Below are 14,150 nucleotides of genomic sequence, written 5' to 3' on the forward strand. Positions count from 1 at the left end.
TTATGGATCTTGTCATCAACGTCAAGCCGACCAATCTAATAATGTTTATGGATGAGTAAATACATCAATGTTTTTATCATGACTGTGATATGAAGCAGGTCGGGATTGCTAAGAGACAGCTATCAGCTCCACACGCGACGCGAGTCCCGCGGATATAAAAGGAATATGGACATTTCATTCTACTGAACTACACGCAAGTGCAGAATTACAACTCACAGGTCAGTTTATTAGACAAATTAAACTTGTGAGGTAACGCAGCGCTGTTTCACTTGGTCTAACATTACACTATCACACTAAACTGCATTTGAATGTGTTGAAATTAATGTGTTAGTTTGTCTGTATGAGACTAGCAGTAAGCTAGATCAACATTAGAATAACATACAGATCATATTCTAACATTTTATCATTGTTGAACTATATAACATTGATTAGTTTTATGTAAATGTGCTCACCTGTTTAATAAAGTACATGTAGGAGCGGTCGAAGCTCTAGGCATCTCGAAGCTCAAGGACGTGGAGCTCTCGTTTATATACTGTCTATGGGAGCTCTCGGCATCTCGAAAACGCCGCGCTGATATTGACTCTCGTTTTAGTTCTCATTTTTTATCCAAAGTCTGCTTGCCATGGTCCATAACGTTTGAACGAAACAACAACAGCGTGCAAATAGACATTGCGAACTACACAGTGGTCCACGTCAGTCGCTTTGGTTACTATCAGAGGGCTCTGGTTGCTATGGCAGTACGAGCGGAAACCAGGGACAACGCGGATATGACGCCATTGACTGCGACAAAACGGAAATAAAGAAACGGGACGTGTCTTTGAATTAAATTACAAATTTCTTCTGGTTTGAAAGTTGTTGGAAACAGTCGGGATAATGTAAGTACACAACTAAAAATATATATATAACATAGATAGTGATTTTTGCTATTTTTAAAGCAAAAAAGTTACATATTGTGCCTTTAAGTCTCTGCTCTCAAAATACTTTAGTATATTTAGTCTGTATATATAAATATTTCACTGTAAAAAATTATATGATCAATAAGTTGTCAACGAGTTTTTACATTGCTTTAACTTTTTTTTTGAAGTTATACAAGATTCAACTCATTTTTTAAATCAGTTTAATGTAATTTAAGTTGAAATGACTTAAGCATCCAAGTTGGTTGTACTTAAAAATTTAAGTCAGAAACTTTTTACAGTATATGTGCAGTATAAATAAAATGCTTCTGGAACCAAGGCCGCTGAAAAGTGGGTGGGTACCGTTGCACTAAATAGCCTAATTGTTTGGATTATTTGTTAGTCTGGCCTGGTTGATCATGTGATCTGTAATCATGTGACTCCTTAAATTAAGTTGGCTCTTGCACAAAGCATTGTAACCTTGGCATTGACAAAGGTCACATGTGATGAAATGTTTTAGCCCTTTTTTTCAGTAAAATACTGTTTTTATCTCGCATTTGATTACGACTTCTTTGGTAGAGTGTGCAGACTCTCTTGATGTGTTTTACTATTTGGCCATCCATTGAGAACACAGTATATCAGTCCTCTCAGCTAAAACCGGCACTACTGTCTCTCGTATCACATCATGGGGTGCCATACCATTAGCATGCCAAGCTATATGAAATAACTTTTGTGTCTCTTGTCATAGTTCTTCTCAGTCTTCTCAGCCTCTTTGGCTCCAGAACCTGTCCTTGGACCTTGATACAGTACGGTAATGAATGTGGGGTGTCACAGTTCTTGAAAGCTTAGAACAGAGAAATGGACCCCAGCACTATTTTTAGACGAAAATGGACACTTACCACCCCAAGGCACAGATCATCAGTCTTGCACTGGATGTTTTGGACTGTCTTTGCATAAAGAGAAATATATTCCCTTTGCTCTCTCAATTCAACATGGTTACACCCCGTAAATGGTCAGGCTATGATATTAAGCATTCAGCAACCCTGCTGCCCAGAAATCAAGCTCAGGACTACAGCGCAAATTCAAAACAGAAAGCGTGCGATTGATGGCTTCCGTAGCCAGGCCGTTTTAGGCTGAGCTATGATGTAAGAGAATAAACAAGACGGCCTGACGTAGTCAGCTTAATCAAGACTAGCTTCCTTTTCCGTAGGCGTGCAATTCTGCGCAATTTCTCTCTCCAGTTCATTCCTCATTCATAATTTCTAATCTTGTTTAGATGTTGATTGTGTAGACGGTCCAAATCAGAGGTCCACGTGCTTACAGAAACTCTTTCTTATGCCTTCAGACTGCACAAATAAACAGACATGGCTTAAACATCCATCTTGCTTATGCGCCGCAGGATCATGCCCAACAAAAACACGGCTTCTGTTTTCTATCTGTGAGCGAGGTGACTGGGACGGGGCCAGGAGACACAGGCCTCTGTCGTGTGCTGCCCAGGCTGGCATCATTCTTGAAACACTAAACCAACATCCCCTTAAATTAGGATTATACAAATTGGCTTTCCTCTGACTCACTTCTTCCTCTTTTATGGTCAGTCTTTGAGTGCCTGCGGTACAGTGCGTTTGATGATGTGCAGCGGCCAGGTAATTGCTCCAAAACCACCATGTTGTTTTCTGACAGCGCAACATGTTAAAGTTAATGTTGTGGATCATGACAACATCTCCCACTGTTTTTTCTCTTCTTTTTTTTTCTTTCACAAATTCATCAAATACACAATTTCCAAAATACAAAAGAGTTTCAGCACTGGGCCTACTGTAAAAAAACGCTTGTAGATCTTCAAGTTTTTCAAGAATCAGGTTTTTAATGTTGTTTAGATCTCTATGTGGTGTTTTTAATATGCTTTAAGAAAAACCATGTGCAAATTCATAAGTCAACACCATTGCTGAGTATTTTCTCTTTAAAACTGCAGTGATCTAAAGACAGTCTCAAAAATGCGGTTTGAAATCGCTTGTGTTTCTGACGTCACAAACTACCTTGTAACCAATCACATGCGTGCGGCGGGCTTTAGCATATCATTAACTATGACCGCTCTGAAGCAGTGAAAAATCGGGTAGATGTAGCAATATAGCGGGTGTATGATGTATATTACGATGTTATGATGAATATTTCTCCATTGACGTTCTGAGTTGTTCAAAGCGTTTCTGATGTTTTTTAAAAGGCAGCTATCTGATTCTGATATGGCGAAGGGGAACATGGTTTTTGTAACATTAGCAACACATTATTAGATGTTTGATAACATAGTCAAGCAACAGACTAATCATATAATTACCATTATGTGTCAGACTTGCAAAGAGTGATACCATTGTGCAGCATTTACCTCAGTAAGTTAATCTCTGTGAGATGGTGTGAATGTGTGGAGGCGGTGCTAATTAGCATATTCATAGATCTGCGTATACTAAATTAAAGGTTTAGAGTTACATTCAAGCTATTTTAAGGCATGGAGAAATTTTGGTCACAGGAAAAAACTAAAAAATATGTTTTGGTAATCAATGATGAGTTTTAAGGGATACAATTATTGACTACTGGGGGACTTTAATTGTTTAAATAGATCCCTTGACTGAACATAAATGTCAAGTTCCCATAAAACCAGAAAATGGTATAACAATGCAACCATATAAGAGGGTGAATGAGTATGAACCATCAAACCCCTTTTTCCAGTGTAGGCCTATATTTGAAAAAAAAAAAAGTATCCGAAACACCTGTTGTTTTGAAAATTATGCTATTTTAAATATTCAGAATTTTGTTTTGGAGGTCTCCAACAATAGCTTTACATGCATGCAAGGTCAAAAAACATATTTTCACAATAACACAATTTTCTCATAATATACATTGCAGCATTACCTCTTTTCTCACAGTGAATGAAACAGTTCGATAAAGGTTTCAGTCTCTCTAAACTCCGAGAATCTACTGTGCTCTGATTGGTCAGACGGCCCAGTCTCCTTTGATTGGTCCATGACTTACAGCACCTGTCAGAAATGAAACAGCCATTACAATCTCTGAATTTCAGCTCAGGAGGCTTACTCAGCACTTGATACACAGTGATACTAACAGCAACGATGGCTTCGGTTTTACCGTATCAATTCAAGTCCTCACCCTTTGGAAGTCCATGCAAAGTGGATCTGCTTTCGCTGAACAGCGTCTTCTCGACATAACGGCACAAACCAAACTCTCCCAGGCTTAATTTACAACTACAGTGTTTGAGGGCGGGTCAAAGTAGACGTGGTTCGCAGGCAGCCAATGAAAACAGTAGGCTGGCATTATGCAAATTTGTTACAAACCTATACTGGAATAACTGATGACTCGTTTCCGGCAGTTCAGAATCTGTTCTTTCTTTTGGGAGACAATAACTCCATTAATCGTTCTTTGAAACTTTGCAGACCTTTTACATTCACAAACAGCTATTACACACTAAAGGGAATATCCGAAAAATCGGCATTGAGATGCATTACTTGTGTTCCTCAAAGCTGTAAGAACTACATATAGCAACGAAAGCAAATATTTTTTTGTCAGCATTATTTACCATATTTTGGATTTGATAAAAATGCTAAAAGAACCAGGTATTACTAGAGCAGTCTACGGAGAGCCTGCCCACTCCCTATTAAGTCCTATTGTACCGAATTTTGGTTGTAGTTCCACCAGAGTTCCATTGGGGGCGATCGCCCATGAGTGCAAAATTAATGGGAGTCTATGGGGCTAGACGGCTAAATTTGTCTCTTTCACCCGATTGCCGTTGAGAAATCTCAGATTTGATTGTAGGTTTTGCAAGTTAAACATGGGTTATAGGTCGAAAGTTGAATGAACGAGTACTTATGTCCTTTCAATTTCTTACAGGTTGAGTTGTTGTTGCCCATAACACGCTAGCATTCTGCTAATGAACGCTGATTGGTCAGTGAAGGACTGATTACGACCAGAGATGCCGCTTGATGGCATCGTGGCATCCGAAGCGGGACCAGAAACAAACAAAACAAAAACTCGTCTAGCACGTTTATTTATCTGTGTCAGCTGTGTTGTCGATGCCTCGAGAGAAAAGAAAGCGTAGAGCGCGAAAGCACCAAAGCGACTGAAGGATTGCCGTAAAGCAGTATCTCTGGTCGTACGATGTGTATGACGTCATTGACACTTTAAAATACTTTTTAAAGCAAATAAGTGACTCTAAAAAATCTAACACCCAGCAATGTGTAATTTCTTTGCATCTCCTTTCGAATACAACATTCAAATTACTAGACAAAAAATTATATCCTGAGAAAAGTGGATTTTGATGGGTATAGCGCCATTGACCTCCATTCATTCTGCACTCGTCCTGTGAGCGCCCTCATATGGAATCAGAGAGGAACTGCAACCAGTTCAGAAGCCGGAAGTGTACTGAGAGTGAAACTTCTCGCCTTATTAGACATTCTCTGGTATTACCCATGTGCTACATTAATATGGTTTCGTTTAAGTGCCGTAGAGTACTATGGAAATACCAAAGTATATGAATATGGTAATCATTCAGTACCATAGTACATTACATATTATCAAAGTATGGCACTAACACTGTACCATGGTACAGCCATTATTTTAAAGGCAATGCATATAAAATCAAAGACCACAGGCCTGTTCACACAAAGGATGATAAAATAGAGATAATTATAACGTTTTAATAATCATTCTAATTCTATGAGAATAGGGAAGTCCACACTGAAACTGTTGTGAGAAGGACACAATGGAACGATATTGTTGGAATCACTTTCAGAGAGATTTTTATTACATTTTTTGCTGATGAAGGATAAAAACATTGACAGCCAATCAGAATTCACTCAACTTTAAAGAGCTTGAGTATTTAAAGTAGCAGACAGAACATTATCCTGTTGTTGTGGATAGTAATATAATTATCATTCTTGATAAAATCATAACCATTTGAAGTACTCCATGAAAATCATTGTTATATGGGGTGAATGTACCCTGAGTGCATTGAAGTGCAAGATGCAGGCTATACGGCATGTCATATTTTACCCACTCTGTTTAGTTTTTTTTCCCCATTTATTTTTAAAAAGTATGTTAAAAAGCAGATTGATTTATAAGCTGAACAATTCATTGGAACGTCATTATTCTCTTTTTAAAAGCCAATCTCTGCCAAAAGAGTTAACCTGAAATAACACATTCATAGTTTCATTTGGCTCATGAAGCAAATACACCAAAGTAATCATCAATTAACGCTGGTTCTAATGTAAACACACTTTATTCGCAACATTGTTGGTTACCAAGAATAAATAAACCTATTTAGAGGAACGTACATTTTTATTTTTCATTTAACATTTACTCAGCCAAGGGCAGACATTTGTTTTCATTTATTCCTTCATTAGGATCATTTTGCCATTATACATAAAAGGCTCCTGCGTCGTTTACAGCATAAAGCATGTTTTCCTTTTCAAAATGATTTTCAATGAATTAATGATCCTGATTTTCCAAGATCAAACCCAAATGTGATTGACAGAGCTGATGTAGTGTCTAGCACAAACACATTCCCTCATATGTCTCTATAAAACTAATTGCGTAATGTAGAAGTGCATGCGTTAGTTTACGTGTGCATGTACATGTGCAACCGTGCCTGTGTGTGTTCCCGCTCCTATGTATGTGATGTTTAACATCCGTGAATGAGTTCCAGGTGTGTGTATGTGTGGTTTGTGACACAGCCCACCTTGGCGCGGTGGTGATGTGCTCCATCTTGAGAGCTAGGCTCTTTTTGCCTTGTTTCTCCAGCATATGTAAACAGGCAGTGTCAGGTCTCTGGTAATGACTGACCTCACCGTAGCTCAAACGCAGATTGCTTTTCCTCTCTCGATGGTCCCCTCACTGAACGCATGCCAACTGCTGCCCTGCTTTACAAAAATGGCCCATGCAAAATCTTGAAACCATTGTTTAATGGTGAGTTTTGAAAAATAGCACAGTTGCATGTGGACTTTATTTAAAGAACCTCACAGAGAACTGTAGTGTATGGAAGCCCATTTTCAACACATAAAAAAAAAAAAAAAAAATCATGCTTTCATAAATCATAATTATGACAAGTCAAAAGTAAGACCATACTTATGAGATGGAGTCATAAGTCATAATTATGAGAGGAAAAGTTGAAGTTATGAATTAAAAAGGCATTATTATGAGATAAAGTCGAAATTATGACTTAAAAATTCAATTTTTTATTCAATTAATTTTTCGTCATTCGTCTAATTATTATTATGCATTATTATTGTTATTATTATATATATTATACATAATTATAAGATTAATAAATTGAAATTAGAATATAAATGTACTTTGTGTTTGTATTATGATTGTCAATTTTGACATTTCATAATTTTGACTGTTTAATCTTAAAAGTCAAAATTTACATACTCTCAATACAAACACAAAGTACTTTTTAATCTCTTAATTTCAATTTTTAATCTTATAATTATGACTGTCTAAGAACAAGTATTTTAACTTATGTCATAATTTTGACTGTTTAATCTTATAATTATGACTTAAAGGTGCATTGCGCAAGTCTCTGAGTTTTTGCAGAACTATGCCCCCTTCTGGCGACACGCGAAACTGCAACCAGAGTTGTGCACGCGGTTACGTGGAGTTTGCGTTGGGGTTTGGGATAAACTAGAAGCCGGTCTCTTTGAATCCATCTTCTACTTTTGCCAAAGTCGCTTGAGTTGTCTTCACTGATGCGGATAATGGCGGCGAATACACAAACCTGCCAGACATAGCCAGGTGAGCGTGAACGCGCATGACGTCACGCCCAGTCGATTCCGTCCCGAACCCCTCTTATTTATTTTACTGTACAGGATTATAGAGGCAATCGCAGAGATCATAGAATGGCTCATTCAGCCCATCAGGCAATTGTTTAAGTATGTATGGGTTAGAAAAACGGGTATTTTTAACATGAAAAGTTGATTAATGCACCTTTAAAAAGTGAAAATTATGAGTCTGTCATAATTTTGATTTAGTATGTCATAATTTTGACTTTTTTATCTCATAATTATGACAAAAAAGTCATAATTATGAGATTAAAAAGTTGAAATTAAAACATCTAAATTGTGACAAAATGATGATGACTTATTATTGTTATAATTTCGACCTTTTATGTCATAATTTCGACTTCTGAATCTCATAATTATGAAATAAAAAGTGAAAATGATCAGTTAGTATGTCATAATGGACTTAGTATGCCACATTACTTTTTATCTCTTATTATCTCATCATTTCGACTTTTGTCATAATTTGGACTGTTTCATCTCATGACATAAAAGCTTAGTATGTCATGATTTTAACTTAGTATTTCAAAATAATGGCTTTTTATCTCATAGTTGACTTTGTATGTCATTATTTGACTTTTTATCTCATAATTCTGACTCTGAATGTCAATTTTGACTATATGTCATAGTTAAGATTTATTTTTTTCTTATGTTACAGAAATACTGTCACTCTATGATCAGAAAGAAAGCAATTGGACTTAATTAAACATTCCTCTTTTGCCAATCTGTCACTGCTGGCCTTAATTTATTAGCATGTGCGCTGTGATTAAAGGACCTGTACCCCTATGAACCACACCGATCGCTCCAGCCGTCCCATTCCGGTGAATTCTCCAGCTATGAGGCAAAACCTCCAGTGTCAGAATCCAGCCTGTGTCGACATTTACAGATTACTGTTGCCGCTAATGTATCTGTGCTTGCAGCCACAAGTCAAGTCATAATAATTAAAGACACGCTGCATCTCAAGCGCACATTAATCATGTTTTATATGGACTTTGAAGCTCTAATGGGAAACAGCCACCCATTGCTTGGACAAATTGTGGTGAGTGTATGCTGTATGGCCCATTTCTGACTGGCTTTTACAGAAAATGGCAATAAGAAAAGCAAAAAATAAACTGGAGTGAATCTGGGAGACAGTCGGCGGTTACACTGTCTTGATTGACTCACCAGACAAAACAAAGCCTGATCTGTGTGAGTGCGATATGACACAGCTATCTATAATAGTGTCAAGACATTACATTTAAATTAAGTTAATCCTTTATCAACCGCTCAATTGAATTTGTTCACTAGGTTCCTTATAACTAACTAATTATAGGAACATTATCAAGATATTTATGGTAAATTTAAATCAGCTCAATTTAAATTGCAACAATTTGCTTCATTGCTTAGTTTTATGGAGCATACCAACCAATAAATGACAAATTCTGTTTATTGGAAACACTGCTAAACTCTAAAAATTTGTTGAAACTTCCTGAATGTATACATTTCGGTAAATTCTAATTTATAAATAAATAAATGTAAATACAGTTAAACGTATAATATAATACAATATAATATTGGTTTTCTCTTTGCTTTACATAGACAAAATCACAGGGTTGAATGAAGGATGTCTTTAAAATACCTCAGCATTCATTATATGATAACATCATCAATTTTTAAGTGTTACACCTCTTCTGTCACTACGATTCTGTCTTGAGTCCACAGATATATAGGTGACTATCATACTTTTCTCGCTGTGCATGAAGAGCAAAGGAGTTTCATTATGTCTTGTCCATAAAATGTGATCCTGCTTTTAAATGCAACATTAGTAGAAAGCATTCCATATAGACCAGTGCATTTATCATGTAAGGGAGTAGAATATTTTGTTTGCTAAATAAAAAATTTGAGCATGTGGTTACGTCCTCCCTGTACTCACTCAGCTGATGCAGTTACTGACTCCACAAAAAAGGAGAAAATTGTAAGAGGGAAAATAAATGCGGTTATAAGCACCTCCATATGATCAACAACACTTTCAAAAATGTTTTTTACATGACTTCAGGTTTTACTATTTCCAAACCACCCACCTTGCAGGCAATGCCCTACCTTCAGAATCACAAAGTCCCCTATGGGCCCCTGACATGAAGACCCCTAGTTCTAAATGTTTGTGTGGAAATGAATGAAATGGATATAACATGTGGAGGGACTGAATGATGATTTGATGAATGATGAGGGAGGAAAGATGATTTTTATTTCTAGCCATCACGATTCCAGAGTTATTAGCACAAAAAGTAGGAATTGGCTTTTTATAGCACCACCTTGTTGCCGATTTTCACCATGAATCCACCTTTTCCCTACGCCCCATGACTTTTTGCGCAAATTATGGGAGTAGCTAACTTCCGTTAAACTGTAAACAATCAAGGTTTGCTGAAAGCAATAATAAGCATTTTCAAAAACTGGGTACAATGAGATAATATAATAGCCTATAACATAACATTGAACATTAAAAGTGTAAAAGCATTAATAAATTACTACAACAGACAATTAAAAACCACAAAGCTAAATTATTACCCCCGCAATATTACAACGTGTTAAATATCAGTGTTGTTATAGCCTATCTGTAGGCTGCATTGCCTTAATCAAAAATGTTCACTGGACCATTGAGTGAAATTTCAAATTCACACAATAAATATTGTATTTACCTGCTTTAGAAACATTCCAGTAAACACTGCTAAAAATAGGGATTATAAGTGAAAGGGGTAGACAATTATATTTTAAAGCATCCGTGTGAAAACAATCCTGGAAAGAGACATGAGGATTTGGATTGCAAAACGAAAGATTCTTAGGGATATCGTAAAGTAAATCGTGAGAGTAGACCACAAATGAGCAGTGTATGTTGTCTTTTTTTACAGCAACTGAAAAGAGCTTACATTAAGCGTTATTCTCTTGACCTCTGAAAATAGACCATGAAGGAAATTTGACTGCATTGACATGCTCATTCAGTCAAACTGACGGTTAAGGATTATAGTGCAACCTTATTATTTGAAATGATTTGTTTCAGTCTTTTTGAGTGGAACTTCCCCAAACTGGAAGTGCCTCCCAATCTAACCTAAAACACAGTATAGGCTTGTTGTGAAAAAGATGGATAATACACAGCGCCATGCAGTTACTGTCACGTGTATATGTTCCGTTTTGGTTTAGTTCAAGTTCCCGTACCTGTTTCCTTAATTCGTTCTCATTTTCCTGACACTAGTTAGTTTCCTTGCACTGATTAAGTTGCACACCTGTTTCAGTTTCTGTTGATTAGCCTCACTTGTATTTAAGCCCTTATCCTCCTAGTTATTTGTTCAGTGTTGTCTTAATTATATAGCCTGGGTTTCCCCATGCTGCCTTGCGCGCAGCGCAATTTTATTCACACTGCTAGGCAGCCTGGACACCATGGACCAGATTTTCCCCTCAAAAAGGGAACCAATCACAGAACAGGGAGGGAGCAGCAAAACAATGACGACATCTATGCGACACACCGAAGCAGTTTGTTTATATCTATGGATCCAACATGGCATCAGACGCGAAGTTACCTTTCGATGCAGCCTTAGATAGTGTTCTAGAACGCAAGTTTATTTCGTCTTCTTCCTCGTCGAATTTCTGCCGCTCTACATACGTCATCTGGTAGAATTGAAACGATTGGCTATGAGCTACGTACAGGCGCATTTGATAGACATTCGTATCACCCAATAAATGGCTCTGGGCATTCGTAAACCACGCCTCAAATACGAGAAATTATGTCTCAATGAGAAAGAGGTCTGACGTTAGCCAGGCTATTCATTTTACGTGGTAGTGAGTTATTTCCTGGATCATCTCCAGTGTGTTCCCTTGGGTTTTGTTCATTAAATACCGTTTTGCTACTCCTTCGTTGTGTAATTCACTACAGCCACAGTCCTGACCGTTACCTTGCTTACAGTTTTTTACAATATACACATTTCGCAATACTTTTAGTCACTTTTCACACTGTGAGCACAAAAGCACTATTGTAGCTAAATATGGATTTTTTTTATCATTGCTTTGGCACAACATGCATTCAATGACCACACATTTCAAATTACTTGAAAACATTTCTCAGAAACATCACCAAAACTCTATATAGCTACCTACAGGCCAGTAGTTTGTATGTTTACATACTCTTTTCAAAACTTGAAAAAGTTCATATTTGAAAATATAAAAAAATACTACAAAATAAGACAGCAAATTGCTACATTTCTACAGTAATACCATATTGAAACATATTCTAAAATCTAAAAAATTAAGTAGCCTAGTATCAAAATAATTAAAGGTAGCTGAACACCTACACAAGTGTTAGTCAACCAGATGGAACTGGATACTATTCTGAATGTTCTGATCCAATCTGACTTCTGACCTGTAATGCTGCCTGAATCATAATCATACACTGTTTGTTCATTCTTGGCACTGTCGCCTTTGGCTTTTGGCTCGCTTAGTTGGGGACACTTAATATTCAACAATATTATTGATCTGCCTGCATTGACTCCATTATATGAGAACTGAACTGAGCTGGACGATGACATCACTGTTTTCTCCAGAGCGGCTACATATATATAAATGAACTAAATTAATAACTTTTTATAACAAAAATGACCCATCACTGAACTTACTTTATGATGCTATTTTCTTCTAGATCTGCTGTTCAGCTGAAACAAACTTTGTTGCATTATTTTCCAGTTATCACTGTAAAGCTGCTTTGAAACAATCAGTATTAAGTATAAAAGCGCTATATAAATAAAGGTGACTTGACTTGACTTTCAATGTCATTAGCATTTATACAAAAGTGGAAACTTAGGAATAATTTTGTTCTGTAATGTAAACATGTACTATGTTACATATACTGCAATCAATTCTAAACAGTAGAGAGTGTCATTCTTGTTTTGTAAAGAAACAAAAGAAAACATTATATAATGCTACCTGTTGTTAGGTCATTGTTTTATGAGTGACAAAGTGTTTGTTGGTTGACAACCTTTGTTAGTGTTGATTTGAGACATGTATGAAGTGTTTTGGTGCATTTTGAATGTGAAATTAACAGCAGTGCCAAGTTGAAAGTTGGTTAGTTTTGGAAAAAGTGACCTAAGTATTGATAAATGTGTCCTAGCGATTGTAAAAACTGTAATAAGTTTGGGTAATCTTATGATTATAGTTTCACTCAGAGCCATAGAGAGAAAGAGTTGCGACACTCTTTGATGTCGCCGCTATGGCTGTCACGTGGTTCATGTAAGCCCCAATAGTTCCAAAACATACGCTGGCTGTCATGCTCTTCTATGGGACAGACAGCAGCGATTGCATTATTGAACGGTAAATATAAAATAAAACACACACCCAAGTACTTTTTCAGCTGTTATTGCATTATTGCATTTTGTTAATGTCAGTTTTGCATTTGGAGAAAAGTTTTAGGCTATATTTTTGGAGGGAAAAGCTCAGTGTTCATGTTCGCATGGGTAGTAGCTGGCTTTAGCGGCTCTAACTTCACTTTTCCATATCATTCATCTGATGATTGACGTCTCATGATATTTATTTTAGCACAACTGGGCTGTATTAGGCTATTGATTCCCGTGATTTTGCTTATAAATTTTGATTCAGCCATTAGCCTACCTCGTGATCACGCAAAGAGGTCTGCCGTGGCGGTCCGTTCAGAGTTCGCTTAAATATTTTTTATTAAACAATGACAGACAACAAAAATGTGTGCTTGTGGGTGTGTGTGAACAAGAAAAACAAAAACCAGGGGCAGGTGATTCATGAAACAGACAGGACTGGTGATCCCATAACAATCCTAGAGGTCCAGCATTGTTCTCACAAGCCGCTTCACTCAAGACAATAAACCATAATGAAAAGTTAGTATATCCCAAAAAATTAAATTAAATAAAAGTTGCTATAAAGGTGGTAGTGATTCATTACCGAACTCTTACTGTCACAGCTGACGAAGTCGCACTAGCTAGCAGGCAGTGCTTGAAAATTGGTTGAAACAACCAACATAAAATATAAATAATTACGCTGTGCATATACAAATGAAGACCAGTATAAGCATCGCAAAGGGCCTCTGATACAACATAGACAGTTGACAAATCAAAAGAGGTCGATATTTCAGCAACTTAACTCTAGAACAACTCGACGCGCAGCAATGTAAGTGAATGGGGTCCAACGCCAAAATGACAGTGTTTGGAACTATTCCGATCTTCAAATCCCGGAAGTGGGCGGTTAAAAGCGCCGCCATTATTTACAACGGAGGTCTATGGGAGCATAGATATCATATAAAGGCTAGATGTCTTAAGGCGGAGTCACTTCCGGCATCACCGGCGGCCATCTTAGGACAGGGCTCTGTGAATTAAGGTGAGTGAGCAGCACGCACACAAATCCTCTTATCTCGCTGAAATCTGGACGGATTTAC

This window comes from Scardinius erythrophthalmus (assembly GCF_964197995.2).
Source record: "Scardinius erythrophthalmus genome assembly, chromosome: 22".
Classification (NCBI taxonomy): Eukaryota; Metazoa; Chordata; class Actinopteri; order Cypriniformes; family Leuciscidae; genus Scardinius; species Scardinius erythrophthalmus.